The sequence below is a fragment of the Vulpes lagopus genome, chromosome 13, assembly GCF_018345385.1.
Source record: "Vulpes lagopus strain Blue_001 chromosome 13, ASM1834538v1, whole genome shotgun sequence".
NCBI lineage: Eukaryota > Metazoa > Chordata > Mammalia > Carnivora > Canidae > Vulpes > Vulpes lagopus.
This window is the reverse complement of record NC_054836.1, coordinates 23886208-23906939: the sequence shown is the minus strand read 5'-3', so window position 1 is coordinate 23906939 and position 20732 is coordinate 23886208. Positions and strand designations below refer to the sequence as shown.

The window sequence follows — 20732 nt, the reverse complement described above, 5'->3', positions numbered from 1 at the left end:
TTTTTAACAGATGAAATATTTCCTAAACCAAGTAATTTGATTCTGTGGAGATAGTAACCACAGGCAGTGTAATTAATTTCTTTTATATCTTCAACACAGTAAGAAAGTGGATCTTTCCTTTCTATCCATAAGACAAAGCCAGACACAAATCACCATGAAGAGCAAGGTGCAACGTGGAGATTAAGAAATCTCCTACGATGTTGTGGATCTGAGCTATTCATCGCCTCACAATAAAAGTGAAATGTTAAAAATCAATCTTTTAATATCATGTCAATTTCCAATGCAAAGTGGCCCAAACAAAAGAAGACATATTACGTATTTTAACTTACATTTCCCCTTTGTCAAAACTATCAAAAAATTATTTGATATAGTAACAAAATATGGTTGATATATTTATAGCAACTGTTTTTCTAAAATGTTGCAAATTCTTACATTAAAATTAAAATGCTTTGGTGATAGTCCCTAGAAGTATGGTCACAAAACTGTTATGTCTGTTCAAAATTACTTTTCTACATGACAATTACTGCCAAGTTAATTCCTTCTCAGTTATTCTTCTACAGAGCAATAATATTGTTGATATTGACACTTAAAGAACATTTTACCAGGTGAATTTCTACAAAGGGAAAATCAGAGATAAAAACTGAACAGATTTTCTAGTAAACAAATATTAGTTCTAAAATCTTAAAGTAAAAATCTGTATGCGTTTTCTATTTGTAGTAGTCGTGAAGCATTTACCTAACCAATAAGAAATAAGCATGTGATAAGAGGAAGATAATTAAAAACAAATAGAAACTATTTTCAAGTTTAAATTAGAAACCATGATAAAACCCAGTGTTTTGTACAAGCTATCCCAACAACCAGAAGTGGGGAAAAAAAGCCAAAATCAGGCAAAATCAGATTTATTCTTCATATAATAGACCAATAATTATTATATATGTTCTTAACATCCAAATTTAACTATTTTAACCACTAAGTTGGCTAAATTAACAATTTTATTACCAGTAGAGGGATAACTTTAAAAGACTTTTCTTGGGCCAAGAATTTAAGTGGAATACTCTACTACAGAGTATTTCAGAAATAAACTTCTGAAAATAAATCCTTACACTGATGGGTATGGCAATGAATATGGGCTTTGGAACAGTCTGAGGTGGGTTCAAAATCAGTATCTGTAGCCAAATAGCTATCTGTTTCTGAGCAAATTGCATTAACCTAAGAGATTATCAGGTCTAAATCTATCTGGCTTAAGATCAGTCATCACCAGAAACATGTTATCCATCATTACCTAGATCTGTGGTTCTCAATTTATCACATTAGTGGTTCCCTTTATATAACAATAGCTCAGCACTCTGAAAGTAATTCATCGATATTGTAACCTACACATTTTTCAAAAAATCAGTATAGTGTTCCATAAGATGTACTTCAATAGGTAAATGTATGGATACTACTCGTTTCCAAGACATGTTGGTATCAGCTGCTTATACCTATAGAAAGAACCATTAACAAGATGACACAAATGCAGGTAGATATAGGTGTGAGTTACTGACCACTTAAATACCATGAAGGCACTGCCATCAATGACTTGATTTTCCAAGCTACTGAACTGCTGTTGGCAGAGTTCTAAACAAAACAAGGACAGTATTTCCTTAAATACACACAAACTTACATCCCTAGAAAATTTAATGTAGACTAAAACTATGCACAAATGATATGCAAATATATAAATTTATGTTTCTATAATTATAAGTAAATCATTCACCCCTATGACTCTCTAGTTGGGTGTTCAAAGATCATACAAAACATGGATGGGAAAATTTGTGACTGCAGAACTCACTCATACATTGCAAGACATCTAATATCCCCAGCTCCAACTACCTTCTAGTAAGTTTTTCCCTCCTCCTCTACTCTTCCTCCCTGCACCACCTTCTACCCATCAATTTTTTATATAACAGCCAGAGTAATCCTTTTAAAAATGTTAATCACACTGCGTTACTTGGGCTAAACTCACCAATGACTTCCTGTCACACTCAGAATCTCCAAATGCTTTTTGCCTGACCTTGAGATCCTAAATGATGCCTCCCAAGTCCAATCTCTGTGACCTCATTTATACTGGTGTCTTTCTTGCTGCCTGCTCCAGACACACTAGTTCTTTTAACTGATCTTAAAACTCATCAAACTTAGTCCACACATGGGGCTTTTATCTGCAGTTCTCTCTGTGTGGAATACAGCCAATCTGACCCTTTCTCTGACTCCTGTATCCTACTTGACTTCTTCACCTGGATGGTGAATTTCCCAAAATGGAGATTTGATTCACTCTTTCAAATCATCATCCTCTCCCTCTTACCAAGTGGCATATCCAGTTGCTCAAGGTAAAATCTGACAATTAACTTCTTCTTATCCCAATATTCACCTAATAAATGAGTAGGTCCTTTTGACTTTACCTTTAAAATATATCCCAAATTTATCACAACCGCTGCTACTATTACTATCTGAGCCACTATCATCTCTTACCTGTAGCATTTCAGAGTCTCCCTAACTGCTCATGCTGCTTCCATTCTTACCCTCTACAATCCTTTCTCCACACAGCATCCAGAGTGATCTTCAAAAAGATAAATCAGATCATGTCATTCCCTCTTTCAAGCTTTCCACTGACATCTTTCACACTTAGAATAGAACCCAAAATTTGGGCACCAAAGTCCACAAGGCTTCAACAATCTGATCACCTTGCCTCAACATTCACCTCTCTTCCACTCACTCTTTATGTCGCTGGTCTTCTTTCTGGTGAAAGAACAAGTCATACTCATTTCCATCCTAGGATTTTTACTCCATCATGGACCTATCTGTCATATAGGTCCTTATATGGCTGGCTTATCATTTAGATGCCATTTAAAATGTCACACCACCAGAGAGATCTTTCTTGACCTACCAGGTCTAAAGAGATGCCCATTTACTCCACCTCACAATATCTTTATTTTAATCACAGAATTGATAAATATGTGACATTTTTAGTTTACTTATTTATTTATTATTATTATTTAATATTGAAGCTGGCACCATGCAAGTAAGAACCTTAATGAAATTAGCCATAAGTCTGTACCCAATGCTTGAATTGTCATTAATCATAGTGAACACTGAAGAAAGAAATCTGTTGAATGAATAAATTAATGAGTAACTCAGTACTCCAAACAGATTTTCCTGAAGAAAATTCCTTAATGTTATGATTTTCAAACTACAGGATGGCATCACCAGAAAACATGAGTTTGTTTGCCAAATAGCTCAAACCACTGGAAAATGCAGTATATCTTCCTAAAACATTGATTTTATGTGAAAGTAATTAAAAATACATTTATACAGGATCCCTGAGTGGCTCAGTGGTTTAGCACCTGCCTTTGGCCCAGGGCGTGATCCTGGAGATCCGGGATCAAGTCCCGTGTTGGGCTCCCTGCATGGAGCCTGCTTCTCCCTCTGCCTGTGTCTCTGTCTCTGTCTCTGTCTCTCTCTCTCTCTTTCTCTCTCTCTCTCTCTATGTCTATCATGAATAAATAAATAAAATCTTTTTAAAAAATACACCTATATGAAAATAGATAATATATGTAATGAATTAGATATACTACTTATATGAATTTTTAATATAAGATAAAAATTCTGGGGGTGCCTGGATGGCTCAGCAGTTAAGCGTCTGCCTGTGGCTCAGGGTGTGATCCCAGAGTCCTGGGATCGAGTCCCACGTTGGGCTCCTTGCATGGAGCCTACTTCTCCCTCTGCCTGTGTCTGTCTGTTTCTCTCTGTGTGTGTGTGTCTCGCCTGAATAAATAAATAAAATCTTTTAAAAAAAAAGATAAAAATTCTGTGAAACTTCATGATTTTAGCAATTGCTAAACACTATGATTCCAAATCCCCTGACATATGACGCTATTCTCCCCAGTTTTAAGTAATACACTGATGTAAAAAATAAAATTAAGAAGTAAAGGAATGACTCCATGAACAATAATTGGAGCAAACAGTTGAGAATGGAAATTTTAATTTAGGCTCCATTTTAATTCTCTATTTTTAAAATACCACCAGAGGGACATCTGGGTGGCTCAGTGGTTGAGCATCTGCCTGTGGCTCAGGTCATTAACCCCAGGTCCTGGGATTGAGTCCCACATCAGGCCCCCCAGAAGGAGCCTGCTTCTCCCTCTGCCTACATCTCTGCCTCTCTCCGTGTCTCTCATGAATAAATAAATAAAATCTTTTTAAAAATAAAATAAAATGCCACCAGGGAGAGAAGCAGTTTCCTATGCGTTGGGTGATTTCCATTGTTCTGAATTTTAGATTTATGAGGGCTTTTTCCCCTTTCCCCCTTATAGAAAACCTTTGAGTGCTGCTACGTCCTGTCAGCGGCAGCAAATGTTAACTATGGCACCAAATATCTGTCGTTAAAGGTCAAGCTAGAAGACCAGGACCAAGACATATCCAAAACTCCTTAGTGAAGAAGGCCAAAGTGGCCTCACATCTACCTAATCCTAAGGAAACTAAGAGGTCATCAAATAGCAAAGCAGTTAAGTCTGGTGATGACAATCTGATAAGTAGGAATAAATAGGTGTCCAACGAGCATTTAGATCAGCAGTAAATTGTGACTTCCACTAAAATAATGATAACATCTAGGAAGAAAACATCATCACAATAATAATCTTGCTCCACAAACTGCATTCTATGATATAGTAAAAAAAGCCCGGCATTGAAAACTATCTCTGTCAACGTCTAAGGGTGTGACTTTGACCAAAGTAGTGACCTCAGTTTCATCATCTGTGATTCAGAGATAATAATACCTAGCTCTTAAGAAGACTGGGAGGATAATATGAGACAGTTTAAACCACAGACCTAGCACCCACCAAGCCCTGAAATTGCAGCTATTAATGTTATAGAATAAGGCAACTACTGTTACAAAAATTAAAAGTATCCTATTCTAATCTTAGATTTAATATAAAAGGAAGTTTGGTTTAATATTAGCAATGAATATTTCATGTTTTTTCTAGAAGAAATTGTTTTAATAAAAGTGGATACCCTAGTTCTGCCAGACATCCAAAATTATATCCAATACTTTAAAAAGTCTAAGCCATCTAATACTTGGTTTTAAACTAATAATGTATTCAGAGATTCTCTTTGCCAAGTGGACTGAATAATCTACACAATCCCAAATTCTGTCCTACAGTATTCATTTTTAACTTAGTTTAGCACTTATTTTATACTGTATTCTCATTTTCTTCAACTTTTTTTTCATGTGTATATCTCTAAGAAGTTAGCAAGTTACCTGAAGGCAGAGGCTATTTTGTGACGCTTTATTATGAGTTTCCAGTTATACTGTGGTGAGGTATGGGTTGGCATATGGAAGGGAGTGAGATGAATTTCAAAAGTGTCTAACACTGATCAATTATAACATTATGAATTCCTTTTTTCTTGCTAGAATGTACAATAATCGAATTATGAATCAAATATCACCCTATGAAGAAAATAAATGTTACTATACCTTGTTTAAGCAGGAATGAAATATTGAGGATTCCAAGTTCCACGACTTCTCTAATTTGACATGGTGCTAAGGCTAGGTCCAGACTAAATTTTTAAAAGAGCTTTTTTTCTCCACTATATTACAGGTTGAGAAAAGAAATCACAATCCCCCCAAAAATGTCATCCATTGTTTCCCCCAGCACCATCCTGCTGTGTTTTCTTTTGGGACATATAAAGCTCATTTTCCCAAAGAAAGCTGTGGTTCTTTGACAAGCTTACATGACATGGATGACAAAGGACAATTCAAACTTTCCCCAGGTGCATGTGATGGCACCTGAAACACAGAGACAACCCTGTACCTATGCTTGGGAGAGACTGGAACCATGAATGTTTTTCAACATTATGGGCATTTTCATAACCTGCAGTGTGAGGAAATGACCTACAGGAGTGCATCTGGTTTGCCCCAGAATGTTCCAGGAGTGACAACTCATCCTGAGTGTCCCCTCAATTAGGGCTTGCTGGTTCATTGCATATTTGGTAAACAAGACATTGTTTGTTTGTCTGTTTTTTCAGAAAACCATTTTTACAAACTTAATATTGACTTGAACCTTCCTTCATACAGCACTAAGTTTTCCAAAGATATATATTTCCAATTACATATTGAATGACCTGACGAGTAACAGTAACTATAAAAGGGGTGACCATGTATTTTGTTGTCCAAACTGGGACACTTTTGAGAGCAAAAAGGGAAATTATTGATAATTATTTCAAACAGAGAGGAAGAAATCATGTATTTATCTTACGAGAAAAATAGTTTAAAGCAGGCATATACTCATGTATGTGAACCTGAAGACTAAAACCTGAACGTTGCAGGAAGAAAAAGATTTTCCATGACGAAGGAAGAATAATAATGAGACACAAGAGTTGAAGGAAGGAAAATAGCAAAAAAGAAAATAATATTTTTCCTGGCTTGCTTTGGGCCAAGCTTTTAAACAATAAAAACTCCAACAATATGTAAAATAGTGATAATATATTAGACAACAATCTGTGACATAGTTATTGGCCCTGTTTTTCAGATAAGGAAACCAATGTTAAAAAGATTAACTCTCTTACCAAAGATCCTTAGATAAAAAGTCAAGACTTGGATTCAAACAATGTTCCAGCTCATTCAGTTTTTTCCAAGGTTACTCTTGGAATTACAGCATTACATTTCCATTTTATGAATGAGGAAACTGAGACTCAGAGACAGGGTCCTGATTGCAAATTCACATATATTATGGGATGTGGATTCAAACTCAGGCCTGTGTGACTCTAAAGCCAGTGTTTTCCTACCAAAGTGTTGAGTGGGCTTTTGCTCAGAGACTAGGGCTTTGTTTGGTTGGTTTCAATTTTTGTTTTTTTGTTGTTGCTTGTTTTCACTCTAAACTTTTCCCTCCTTGCCTCTCACTTTTTTTTTTTCTCTTTTCCTCTCTCTTTTCTCAGAGCTCCTTCTAATTATTTAATCAAGATGCCAGACCTGCCTTGTTGGAAACCTTAGCTTACTGGTAAGGAGCTTCAGTGACTTTTCCCTTATATCACTTACAGACTGTGTTTCATCCTAGGGTGGTTTGTTCAAATCCTCCTTCTCTCCTATCCAATTCATTCAGGATGGGTCATCTCATCTCCAAAGAAACTTATGCCCCCAGCATCCCTTTCTGTCATACTTTTCCTTCTTTCAACTTGGCTTGAGAGGTTATCACTCTTCTCTAAACAGTATGAAAATCCATAAGCTGTAATGTGTACACAAATGATGCAGGGAGTTAGGCTAACATAAAGCTTCCTTCAATGGGAACAGATTGAAAGGCAATTATTGGCGATTTTCCTACAGTATTATATGAGAAAGTTTAAGTGGCAACATTCTAGATAAGAGGCCAAGAAAACTAAGGAAGAATGTGGTTGTATAGCAAAGGCACATATAAATCCCTCTTGAGTTCTTACCGAGGAAGTCTTGTTCTAATAATCAGAAAGAAACAATCCTCGGATGCTAGTCATTGGCTATTATATTCATGTAGACTATATTCTAAAGGCAAATATCCACAAAAGAAGACTTTCCTCCATTCTGCCTACTTCCCTCTATCCCTGTCACCAGCACCCTACTGCAAACAACTGCCATCTCTCACTGGTGGCACAATAACTTCAGTTCTCCAGGCATCCACTCTGCTTCCTTATGGTGGTTAATTCTCCACCCAGCAGCCAGAGTATTTTTTAAATATGTTCATCAAATCATGTCACTGTCTTATGTAACCCCCTCCATTATACCCCAAAGCACTTAGAAAAAATCTGAACTCTTTCTACTGGCTATAAGCACCAACAGGACATTGCAAGCCCTTTAACAACTTCTCCCTCTTGCCCACTACTATCCTTCTTTCAGTGTCTGGAATGTGCCAGCCTGGTTCTGGCCTCAGGGCCTGTGTGCTCACTATTCCTGTTGACTGGAATGGTATCTCCCCATCCCTGCTTTGCTGATGCACCTTGTCACTCACACCTAGATCTGAAAGTAACCTCCTTTAAAAGAATGTCCTTAACCTAGAGAGCAGCCCCTCTGTTACTCAAACATAGTAATCTTGACATAGCATTGCTATTTTCTGTTTGTTTTTATTTATTTATTTATTGATTGATTGATTGATTTATGTTGTAGTTGTGTGCTCCCTGTCTCCCCTACTAAAAATGTAAATTCCACCAGATCAGAGAATGTGTCCATCTGACTTGCCATTATACACCTTGTGTTTAGAAGAATATGGCATGTAATAGAATTCAAAAGCATTTGGTAAACAAATAAATAAATTAGTCAACCAATTCATTTATGAATTTTTGCTTTACCTTTATATGATAATCATAGTGGGTACAAAATTCTTAATTTTCACTTTTCAACTTAAAAATGTATATTTGGCAATAAAGATCTTTTCTTATAATTACAGATGATTTTTAAAAGTATGTTTACCAATGTCAAGTTGTAAAACTTCCTTGATTCTTTTTTGTAGGGGTGACCTCAAAAAAGTTCCAGAAAGAACTCACAGAAACTACAAATCCTTGCATAAACATATTATAAAAAACTAGTGAGGCCTGTACTTTTAGGAAGTCCTGGCCCTTCTCTGCTGCTGTGACAATCCTTGGTTTAGGAAGCTTTCTGATAACATGATATCAATTATGGGACACAAAATTCTGCCTCTAGGATGTTGTTGTATGTGCTCCCAGTTGAACAATTTCATAGAATGCAAGGTCAGGACACTTAACTCTAGAGACTTAAGATTTCATTGATGGCACAGAACAGGTTGAATGACAAGATTGAATGTTTGCTTACCAATAAAATGCTTGTTTAATTAAAAAGAACCCTCACTGAAAAGTTAGGAGGCATTTTCCTTAAGGATATATACCCTATCTTCCAATAGGGTTGGAAAAACACTAGGGCTGAGTGAAACAGATGTCATCCCAATCCATTAGAGTCATAGTCAAGTGACTATGTGACTCCCAATTGTTAAGTAAAAAGAAGACTCTGGAGAAAAGGAGTAAGTCACTCCTTGAGGAGACCTTATTCAAATATGGATGCATGATGAGGAAGCAATACAAGAGCTTATGAGCACAGAGACTTATCCAAGCTGGGCAAAGGTAATGTTTTCAAGAAAGTCACTATGCAAGGAGCAAGAGCACCAGAGGTGGGTCCAAACCCAGGCTGCAAATGACCCCACAAAACCTTAAAGGGAAGCATCGGACCATTGATACTGACATAGCTGTCACAAACAGGGCAGGAAAAACATAAATATAAAAGGTGAAATATCAATAAGCAGAAATAACCAAGGTTATTTATTTCCCAAGTATGTTGTCAAAAAAATCAGCATGTAGGAGGTAAACCACACACAGTTTCCACAATTAGAGCTTCTTTTGTTCCAAATTCACTCCATCATATTTGATCATATCGACACTTCTTGGCTTAATTAAAATTATTTTTGTCTGAACTTACATGCACCTATCAGCATATGCTGAAATGTTTGTTGATCTCCTTAATTCCCTGCATTCATTAGTATTCTCCTTTTTCCTGTTCTGTGTTATATATAATGACATTGAAAACCACTCCTGTTCAACCACTAATATTTACTCCTTCTAAAAATATTAATCACTGGTGTCTTCCAAATCGAAGAAACCAACACGTACAGTAATTGGTTTTAAGATATAAGTAAGACTTAAACAAGGCTGTGCCAGAGAAGTATAAATAGCTCACCAGATCCCCCTGTGTATAGTATGTACATTCCATCTATTGAGTAATAGACCCTCTGTTGCCTCTCCTGTCTTTAGTGTTCAAACAAGGTTTCCAAGCCGGGAGAAACTACTAAACAAGATAATCAGGTTTTAGGTTTAAAGAATAACCTAAATCCTTCTCATTCTTCTGGCAGATTTTAGCAAGGGACTCAGTAATAATTACCAACTTTGGAAAGCCTGCCACAGGGAGATGAGTCTAGATTGCTTTATTAAAATAATCCAATCTTCTTTCTCAAAATATGCACATTACTCTATTATAGGAGGAAAGAATCTGAAAAAATCATTAAAGGAAGGGCAGGAAATTCACATTTACCTAGGCTTATTATGCTCCGTTAGTAAGGTGACAATAAGCCCTGATTTGCCTGGCACAAATCTGTTCTATGCCTGTTGTCCCAGTGCAATTATTAATAGTATCATCCCTTTCTCCCAAAAATGTTGCAATTTAGGCAGTAAGTTATATCCTGTGTTATGTAGCAAGTACTATGTTCATGATGGTTCCAAAGATCAAAAGAGAGAGAGAGAGTCCAGAGAGAGGAGAGTAGAGAGAAAGATCTTTCTTTCTACACTTGCTCTGTTCCCCAGAGCAGACCGGTATGAACTAACCCGAATTAGTATGTTCCTTCTGAATGGATTTAGCCAACCAGAGGCACTAGCAGGAAATGGGAGAGTGGGAATAAAGAGAAGTCAGGATATTTATTCCCTGATCTCACTCTCTGCCTGGCTATGGTCTAGCTGCATCCCTCTACCACAGGCCACTGCTCTAGATGCCTCTCTCCTACAACACAGCACTATTTCTGGGTTCTGCAAACTTTTCACTCTCTTCTTTCCTTCAGTTCTAGGTATTGCAATGGCTCCCCATTGTTACTAGCCCCAGGATGCTTCATAATACTTGTAGATATCCTTTAACCTTGTAAAATAGTCTCTTCCCTCATTTTCCCATTTGAGTATATCCTGTGTTTCCATCTAGGAAGCTAACTGAGAGAATTTTTTTTCTCTCTCTCTTCATCTACACAGAACTCCTATATGATAGAAAGCACATGGATTTTACTTACAAAAAAAAAAAAAAAGACTCAGAAAAGCTACTTTATTTTTCCAGCTAGTGCATGATGGAAGAGATTCAAATTCTGGTGCCCCTGATTCTGAAAGCTCTGGGTTATTCTACTATATCAAGTTAGTCAAACCATGTACTCCCTTCCTAGATGAGATGATGAAGGATTCAATCATCTCTTTATAGTTCCAATGATATATAAACATATAACGAGTATTCAACAAATACTTTTTGAAAAAGTCACCAGTATGAATTAGGTAATGTGCTAATTGGGGAAAGCACTAGAAGAGGTCAAAAGAAAGGCCATGAGGAAAAAAAAGGTACCTTAAAATATTAACTGATGTCAGTTTTAAAATGTAACAATACAGCAGACAAGAGCTTCTTTAGAACGATGTGACTGAGCAATAATCCAGTTCTGCCGTATTTATCAATTACATTCTGATAAATTGAAATCTTGGTTGTTAGCTGTGTCCTAACAAGGAAAATCTATCTGCAATTTCAAGTTAGTTTCTCAGTAAGACCATCAGATGATGAGCTGAATAAGAACAGGACCCATGTTTCCTCTTCTCTAGCATGGGTTCCTTCCATTATAAGGATAACATCTCTTGATGAGTGCCAAAGTCTTAAAGTTAAAAGGAAATAAATCCAGGGAGCTGGGTGGCTCAGTCAACTGGGCAGCTGACTCTTGATTTTGGCTAGGCCATGATCTTATGGGTGGTGAGATTGGCCCCATGTTGGACTCCATGCTCAGCGGGGAGTCTGCTTGAAGATTCTCTACCTCTATCCCTCCCCTCCTCTCTCTCTCTCTAAAAAAAAAAAAAAAAAAAAAAAAAAGTCCATTTATCCAATTTGAACACAACACACTAAGTTTAAATATCACATACTTTCTATCATACTTTTTACCTTCTGTGCCCAGACCTTTAACTATATTTCTCAGTTCTGTTAGGAAATTGGATTTGTAAAATCTACAGATGGGCTTGGACTAAGGAGAGGACAACATGCAAAATAAGAGCAGAAACATCAATCTAAGATATTGTGGTAATGGCAAAAAAAAAAAAAAAATGAGAATCACACTTACCAAGATACATAATAGAAGAGAACACACTTATTGAAAAAGTTATCTATCAGATATGCAACGGAATTTATGACATATAATGAATCATTAGGGTTACACTGGGGTTATTAATTATGTTAATATTATTAAAAAGCTTATACTTCCAAGTTCCTGAATAACGAGTTTTATCCATTTTGAAAACATCAGATCCCAGAGCATCTATCAGCTCAGGATGCTCTATATTTTGAAGATAGCCTTTTCTTTTAAGATTTTGTTTATTTATTCATAAGAGACACACAGAGAGAGAGAGAGAGAGGCAGACACAGGCAGAGGGAGAAGCAGGCTCCATACAGGGAGCCCGATGCAGGACTCGATCGTGGGACTTCTTCAGGATCACGCCCTAGGCCAAAGGCAGGCGCTAAATCGCTGAGCCACCCAGGGATCCCCTGAAGATAGTCTTTTACACATAGATCTCTACCAAAGTAAGCAGGGGTCCCTATCCACGATGCAAGGGAGAAACAAGTCATGATGTGCATTTCATTATAAGTGCGAAGAGCCACATCAGTTTCCAAACATAGAATCTATAAATTTCTTGACATAAAAAAAATAGACTAAGAATCCTTTAACTCATTTATTTGATACCATGCATATATGCGTACCATCTGAGGAAAAAAAGTGACACAGCCCAATGATTCTGATTTCACAGGTGTAGAGCAATGAAATCTCATTTATGTGTGTTAAATCTGACCAATAGTCTTATTTCCAGAAAGAAAGAATTGTCAACAGAATTGTGTATCTATAATAATGATACTAGCTAATATGAAACATTTACCATGTGCCAGCACTTGACCAGATGATATGCAGATATCACCATATTTCTCCTCAAATTTTTCATCAAGTTATTGTCTCTATTTCACAAAGGAGAAATAGATGGTCAGTGCAGTTATTTCACTTGCCCAAGATCACTGTGCTCCTAAATAGTAATGCTAGTATTTAAATTCATTTATCTCTGATACTGTGTCCATGCATTTTAAGGGAAAGAAATGTCCAGAGACATAAATTTGACAGAAAGAAGAACTATGTTCCTATGGTTAGAAAAATGAAGCTAAAATGATGTTTCAATATATTGTTTTTCCCAACCAAATGTCTTCATGGTGACTTGACAAGTTAAAATCAAATGGGAAAAAATGAATAACACTAGATGGAAAATTAATCTCACTGATATGAAAAGATTTGATGAAAATTGGATTCCCCATCTCCCCACTATAGCACTCCTCTTCCTTGGAGTCCCTTTTTCCCTTGTTTTTCCCCTAGCTACATAAATGCCTCTATTGGCACCTCCTTTGGCTCACTGGCAGTGCTCAATCCTCTAAAATCCAGACCTTACCTTATGATGCCAACACACTATTACCCTGCCTCAGGTCGTCATAGTTTACCTGTATGGAATCTTCAGTACCTGAGCACTGATGGATTACATACCATGAAATCTACCTGAAGGAGCACTAGTGTGAGGGATATTTTAACATAATGTATGACTTTAAGTCAAAGAGAGGGTCTCTTTTTTGAGACTGAGACAGCTTTATTTAGGTTTTTTCCAAACCATATCATTTTGTCTGTAATTTTCTTGTTTTCATGGAATATCTTGCCAAACAGTGCAAACTTATGCCTGCTTTTTTTCTTTCAAATAACTTCTTATAAGCAGTGAAATTAGCATAATGCATTTATCATAACGTGTAAGTTAGAATAAAGTGCAGCGTTATTGAACATAAGTCCAATAATGATATGAATAAGTTCAAGTTTATCATAAAATTAAGCTGATTTGCAGGAATCTTGTTTTGAGTTGCATGTGGTATTCCCAACACAGCATCTTTGCCATAATTCTCTTCTCTTCTTCAACAAGATTGACACTAAAGGCAGGTGAAGTAATGCCAATTGTCCCTTTGCCTTTAGCACATTCATGGGGCTAACCTTCTTTAGTTTTCCTCTTACTTACTTAACAGAGCAGGAATCCAAATCTCATACAGGCAATTGCATAAAGAAATTACAGTTGTTTTCTTATGTGCAGATGGCCATCTATTCTGCAAGATCTCCAATGGTCCCACAGTACAGCCGGGCACTTTTCTAATATTATTTTCCCAAAGGTCATATTCAAGTGTAACAAATACACCTGATATTTTCTACATTATTTGCATGTAATTTGCTTATGCCTAAACAGACTATGATTTTGAAGAGTACAAATCCAATTTAAATTTTCCTGACCTACCACAGTGAATGATAACTATGCTTTCTGAATTTTGACAGCAGCACAGAATTTTCATTAGATGTAAGTAGAAAACACCAAACACTTGAGGAATAAAACATATTCTAAATGCAAACTAGAAGCAGGAGGCTTGTAGGCATAAAATATCAGGCGTATTCACTAAACTTAACATAATATCTAACAAGGAACTTTAGAATTATCTAAACAAATGCTTAATTAAGAAATGGCTCTTTTTGATTAAGATGGGAGAGGGTAGAGGATACATTAGTTATTTTAAGAAGCCAGGAATGCCTCACTACCTCTAACATACCCAATTAAAAAATAACTCCTTTCGCTTAGGATAATATGAGTTGTTAAAAGCAAATAAGCTTGATAAAGGAAACCCACTGAGAGTTATCAGTTTATTAAACCTTTTTGTGAATGAGTTTAATGGAGCATTTTCAAAGCATAGGATTTGAAGGAAACAGCAAAAATTGCTCCTGAGAGAAAACCCAGGGCCACTAGCCAGAGAGGGAAGGGACAAGAGAAAAGGCTAAGGAATCAGAAGATAAGGCTTTACCTTGAGCCCTGCCCAGAACAAGCCCCAAATATACTTAGTACTGTTAGACAAGGCAACGTACTGAATTTGAGTCTTTTAAAACTCACATTCTAGATTACCTATACTCCAAATCAAAGCCACTTATTATTTTTGTTGGAAGATATTTCAACAACATAGCAAATATGTCTTGTAGAAGATTCAAATGTCACTGAGGGGGCAAAATTAATCAATTTCAAAGAGTTAGGCAAAAGGGTTCTGGAAGAACATAATAAATAGCACAAGAGACACTGGATATTGAAAGAAGTGATTTGGAATTTTCTTCTCACAGTGACAAAAGTAGGTTTTAAGATATAATTAATGATTATGTCTGGTTTGTTCTTTAAAGTGAACAAAGTGAAACTTCTTAAAACATGCAATCTCTTTTCACAGTTTATAGATCTGAACTATGTTAGGTTGTTAGTAAGAAGCTCTGAACACCTAAGATCTCTAGTGTTTCTTATTAGAAAGCCTAGATTTTCTCTTGTATTGTGAGAGAGTCTCTTTTCCTAACATACTAACCATCTTGAGACATACTGAAGGGATAAGATTAAGAATTAATAAAATCAGAGTACAGCCTGAGAGAAAACAGTCAAGAAAGTAGAAAGGCTGAACCTGACCTTTGGCATCCCAGCCTTACATATCAAAGGCCAAGTTTCAAAGCCAAGATACCAGTCAAATGTCTTCCTGAGGGGATCCCTGGGTGGCGCAGCGGTTTGGCGCCTGCCTTTGGCCCAGGGCGCGATCCTGGAGACCCGGGATCGAATCCCACGTCGGGCTCCCGGTGCATGGAGCCTGCTTCTCCCTCTGCCTGTGTCTCTGCCTCTCTCTCTATCTCTCTGTGACTATCATAAATAAATAAAAATTTTAAAAAAAATTTTAAAAATGTCTTCCTGAAAATAAGGCGGGGTATGAGGAAACGTAGACACACTATCATGGTGATCATAGCTAATGGCAAAGGTGTCCTGAAGGCAGAAATAAGAAATTAACAAGCCCAGAAATGGCTTGATCTGTAGAAAATTGCTTCCTGAAAAGCCAAACTGTGAGCCTCACTAGAGGCACTTCACCATTACTAATCCAGCCCATGTTTTCAGTTCATTTCTCAGGGACCTCCTTCACATGTCTGGTATACCAAGCTAAACTATTCACTATTCTCTAAATATGATCCAGCTCTTTCATCTCTCTGTGCTTGAAAGGCTGCTGTCCACCAAATTTCTACTTCCAAACCCTATATGAATTTTAGGATGTCACTCACATGCCATCTCTATAAATATGAATCACATTAGAAATAAGCCTTCTTAGCTGAATTCTTAGGATAATCATCATTTTCTACCATAGTGTTTCTTCTTTTCTGGAACATCGTATATTTCTCACTATCCCTATTAATCTTTAAATTCCTTTGGAGTAGATTTTTCATACTAAGTATCACAGTGTCTTGCACACAATACATGTCAAGAAATATTTGTTAAATGAATGAGTAAATGAGTGAACATGTTAGGGTGGTCTATAGAAAGAAAAGAGATCAAGGAGCCAGGAAAAAAACAGGTTGTCATTTTTTTGTCTAATTAAAAGAGCTTTAAGGATTTAGGGAGTATAAATGGCAAATCTAGAAATGATCTTGTTGTAGCTTCTTACTGGAAGAATATAAGCCGTACTGATGCATTTTTTTTCTGCCAACCACTATCATACTGCAGTCATCTGACCCATTTCTGCTGAGAATCCTAAATTACAATGACAAATATCTTTGAATATTAGATCTTGGAAAACTTTGGACATGTAGCCCTGCTCCTTTCTTCAGGGATACTGGGCCAGTAGCTGAATGAGGAGTAGACCCCAGATTCCTTGAATTGAAATCAAGAGCTCTTTTTGCTCTAACAAGCTGCCTCATGGTAATTCATCTTTTCTGATGTCTGAAAATATTCAACATCACATTCTAATGACTTGAACTATAAAAAGGTTAATAATGTGTGCATTTCTTCAAATGCATTTTTTTTGCTACATTTCTGAAGAGGCATTACTCATCCTTTATAAATGCTACAATGATTTCTTCTGACTTGGTAGTCAATACTTCTGTTTTTCCTGCCCAGAGTCTAGTCGGTGGGTACTCATTTCCATTAAGAATCAGGGCATGAGATTATATTTCAATTTTAAACCTGTATGTTGATCCCACTGATGTTTATTTCAAATGATAATTTTTCTCCAATGGTACAAAATTGTAAGAGTGGGAGCGGAAAGTCTTGCCTCTTATTTTTGATCTCTAGATAGACAAAAGAAATTTGGCAAAGTGAAGGTAATCTCTTACAGGTATTCCAAAGCCTTTATTGAACATTGAAATATAATCATCCAATCACTTTGCTAGTACTATAAAGAATTTACAGAGGAATGTACCCCCAAATCCAGTTGTATATTAGAATCTTATAGGATTCTTTTTAAAAATACAGATTCTGGGGTGCCTGGGTAGCTCAGTCAGTTAAACTTGCAACTCTTGATTTTGGATCAGGTCAAGATCTCAGAGTCCTGGGATTAAGCCCAAAGTGGAGTTCTGTGCTGGGCATGGAGTCTGCTTGGGATTCTTTCTCTCCCTTTCTCTCTGCCCCGCCCTGCCACTTATGTGCACACACACACACTCTCTCTCTAAAATAAATAAATTAAATCTTTAAAATACATAAATACACAGATTGCTGATCTCAGCTAAGACCCATAAAGTCAGAATACATCTTCTAAACAGCAACCTAGGAATCTGATCCCAAGGATCTTCTAATGCAAAGTTAAGTTAAGGAATTGCTACTCCAAAGAACTGCACCTCTTATAGATGGCTGAAATCTCTTCCCACCTATGTATATCTAATCATATTTTGCTTTTGTACCTTGGCTGGGCATTCTCACATGCCCACCCCAAGTATCTGAGGGGATTTTTATGTCCCTGTGTTTGGTTTAGGCCTTTAACTCTGACCCTGCCTCTCCCCAAGATCCTGAACTTCATCCTCATTACCTGCTCTGCCTCTTGCTGCCCTTTCAAATTAGGTAGGCTTACCCATGTATGCAGCTGAAGGTGATCATTACCTCTACCCCAGGACTCATCCAGGCAACCCTCCTGTTGGTCTATTCACCTATCACTGCCACTCTCCTCCTGCTGCTTCTTCCCTCTGGCTCCTGATAACTGTCTCCAGAATCCTTCCTGTTTGGGGATATCAACTTTCAGGTTTTTAGAAAAAGCACATACCTTCTACCAGTCTCACTGCAACGAATGAGGCCCATACCTAGATGAGCTCCTCCAGCCTCCCAGTAAAAAAGGAGATTGAGCAAAAGTGGGTAGGGTGAACCAAACAGGGAATGTCTCCAAACCTTCTAGGACCCAGCCTGACACAGTACTAATGTTTCTAGTACTGCAACCTCCCTGTAGTAACAATCACAAACTTCTTAACCTAGTAAAATAACTCATAGTGTGTTTCCGTACATTTTATATTATGAACTCAAAATCCTAGACATGACTGTTAATACTGAAGAAATGCCTCATCTAATTGCCCTTTACAAGCCACATCCCTCTCAGAAGTCCTGTGACCTTACTGTCTAGTCATGGAGACTCATGGTCTGCTGATTCAGTGGAGGTGAGGACAATGGCAATCCCCAACTTGATGAGCTTTCCCCACTCTGAGTAGTTTTATTAAATATGTTAAAGCATATTTCATATATATGTATATACATTATAACAAATATAAGGTCTCTTTGATCTCTGTGAAGCTGAAGTAGTTCACATCATTGGTAAAGTTATCTCAAAATCACTTAATTTTTGCAGAAAGAAATACAAATAAATTCCAGTTGAAATTTGGTATTTCTAGATTATATTATCACCTTGATCAAAAAACATGTATTTATTCACAAAAGATGGTATGGTATGATAGAAAGATCACAAACCTAAAAGTAAAAGGACTGCATTATTATTATTATTACTCTGAAATTAAATGACTTGGGAAAGCTACTTAATTCTCCCACAAATACCTGTTTATCTAACTACCTAATATGTGATACAATAAGAAATATACATTTTTTCTTCATCCCTGGTTCCTGGCACAGTGCTCCTAGTACCCTTGGGATTTCCTACATGATTGAGGTGACATGAATCTTTTGTATTCATAGCAAGTCCTTTTCAACAACACCTGACTTTATGTTACTGAGGTGACTTTTGAAGGATGAAGGCTGGTTGTCAGAGAAACCAACCAAGTGATTAAGGGGTTGGAACCTTCAGCACCTCCCAGCCTCCTCAGGACAGGGTAAGGCTTGAAGATTGAGTCCAATCACCATTGGCCAATGATTTATGGAACCTCAATAAAAACCCTAAACAAAGGGATTCAGAAAGCTATTAGGTTGATAGACACACAGAAGATTTCAGGAGAGAGCATGGAAGCTCTGCTTCACTATATCCTGTCCTATGTTTCTCTTCCACTTCGCTGTTCCTGAGTTGTATCCCTTTTAGTAAACCAAAAATAGAAGTATAGCACTTTTCCTAAGTTCTATGAGCCATTCTATCAAATTAACAAGGCTGAAGAGGTGATTATGGAAACTCTTGACTTACAACTTGTTGATTAGAAATACGGGTGACAACCTGGGGCTTGCAACTGACATCTGACATGGGGGTCAGTCTTGTAGGACTGAACCCTTAACCTGTGGACCCCATGCTAACACCAGGTACCTTGTGTCAGAATTGCAATGTGTGGCAAACTCAGAAGAGTTGAGAGTATAAAAAGAGGGTTTTGTTTTGTTTTGTTTTGTTTTGTTTTGTTTGCTAAAGGGATGGACAAGGACAACAAATCTGTAAAACAAACAATATACATTAGAGCCATCTTTGTTACTAACCAGCTGTGTGACTTTGAGCAAATCACTTTACCTCTCTGAACCCTAGTTTACTTATCTGTAAAACAAAAGATCAAACTAGATAGATATTTTCAAGGCTGTCCCAGTGGAAGTATTTGTAAGGTTTCTGATAGCTTCAGATCACTGTGATCCTTTCCCAGCACTAACTTCCATTAATAGAAATTTCCCTCATGGATTATGTGAGAGCTGTTTTAGCACTTCTTTGCTTATAAAAGATGCTGATAGCAGGTATTTTGACTAAAGCTACATCATTAACAGTGGCAGCTCCAGGTGTTACATTCATATCAATAACTCTTACAATGATATCCCGAATTATGTGAATTCCCTTCTTTGATTATTGCATGATAATTCTACAGTTTCCTCAGTCACTGCTAAGTCTCTTGACATAGTACGTCACTTTTTGAGATGTACCTATACTATCTTCCTACTTCTACCAGGAACATATTTTTGCTTTTGTTTGGTTTTAAATGCTTTCCTGTCATCAAATGAGTTTTACTTAAGCATCCGTGTGTACTAACTAGAATTTGGAAACATCACCTATAAGACACAAGACTTGGTTTGTGCAATACACTCAACAATCTTAGATTATATTGATTGGAGGAACAGATTCCCTTTAGCTGTGGCTGACCATTCACCTGACGTCACACAGCCCTTATATTTTCCACTCACGATGCTCTCTACACATGGTATTCCCTCCATCTGAAACTCTCCCTCTTCCCTCTTCACCACCTGCATGCATACCCTTATTATGTTTAATACATCTTCAAATCCCCAGTGCCTGTCAGAGGACCTTATGCATGAAATGTCTGAACTGAATTTAACTTCTTTTGTATAATTACCAACCTAGGCAAACCCACAAATGGCACTGAATGAAAGATTTCTCATGCTGATGATTGAAGGTGCATACCATGAATGACTACAACTCCATGTCTAAAAAAAATAATAGATTTTCAAATAGCTGAATTAGCTTAAACCTTAATGAAGAGACTGTAACAAACAGAGCATGATTATGTCACCCAATCCAGACGCATCTGATCAAATACATATTTGTTTTAATCAAACTCACACCAAAATCAATAAGAATTTATGACAAATAAAAATTAAGAGAGAAAATGAAAAATAAGATTTTAACAATTCTTCTGTGACGT

General features: G+C 36.9%; 1 protein-coding gene across 3 annotated transcripts in view; it reads right to left on the bottom strand.

Moving 5' to 3' along the window:
• Positions 1–20732, bottom strand: part of NXPH1 (neurexophilin 1) — a 287509-nt gene that overhangs the window by 37771 nt on the left and 229006 nt on the right. The window lies entirely within an intron of this gene.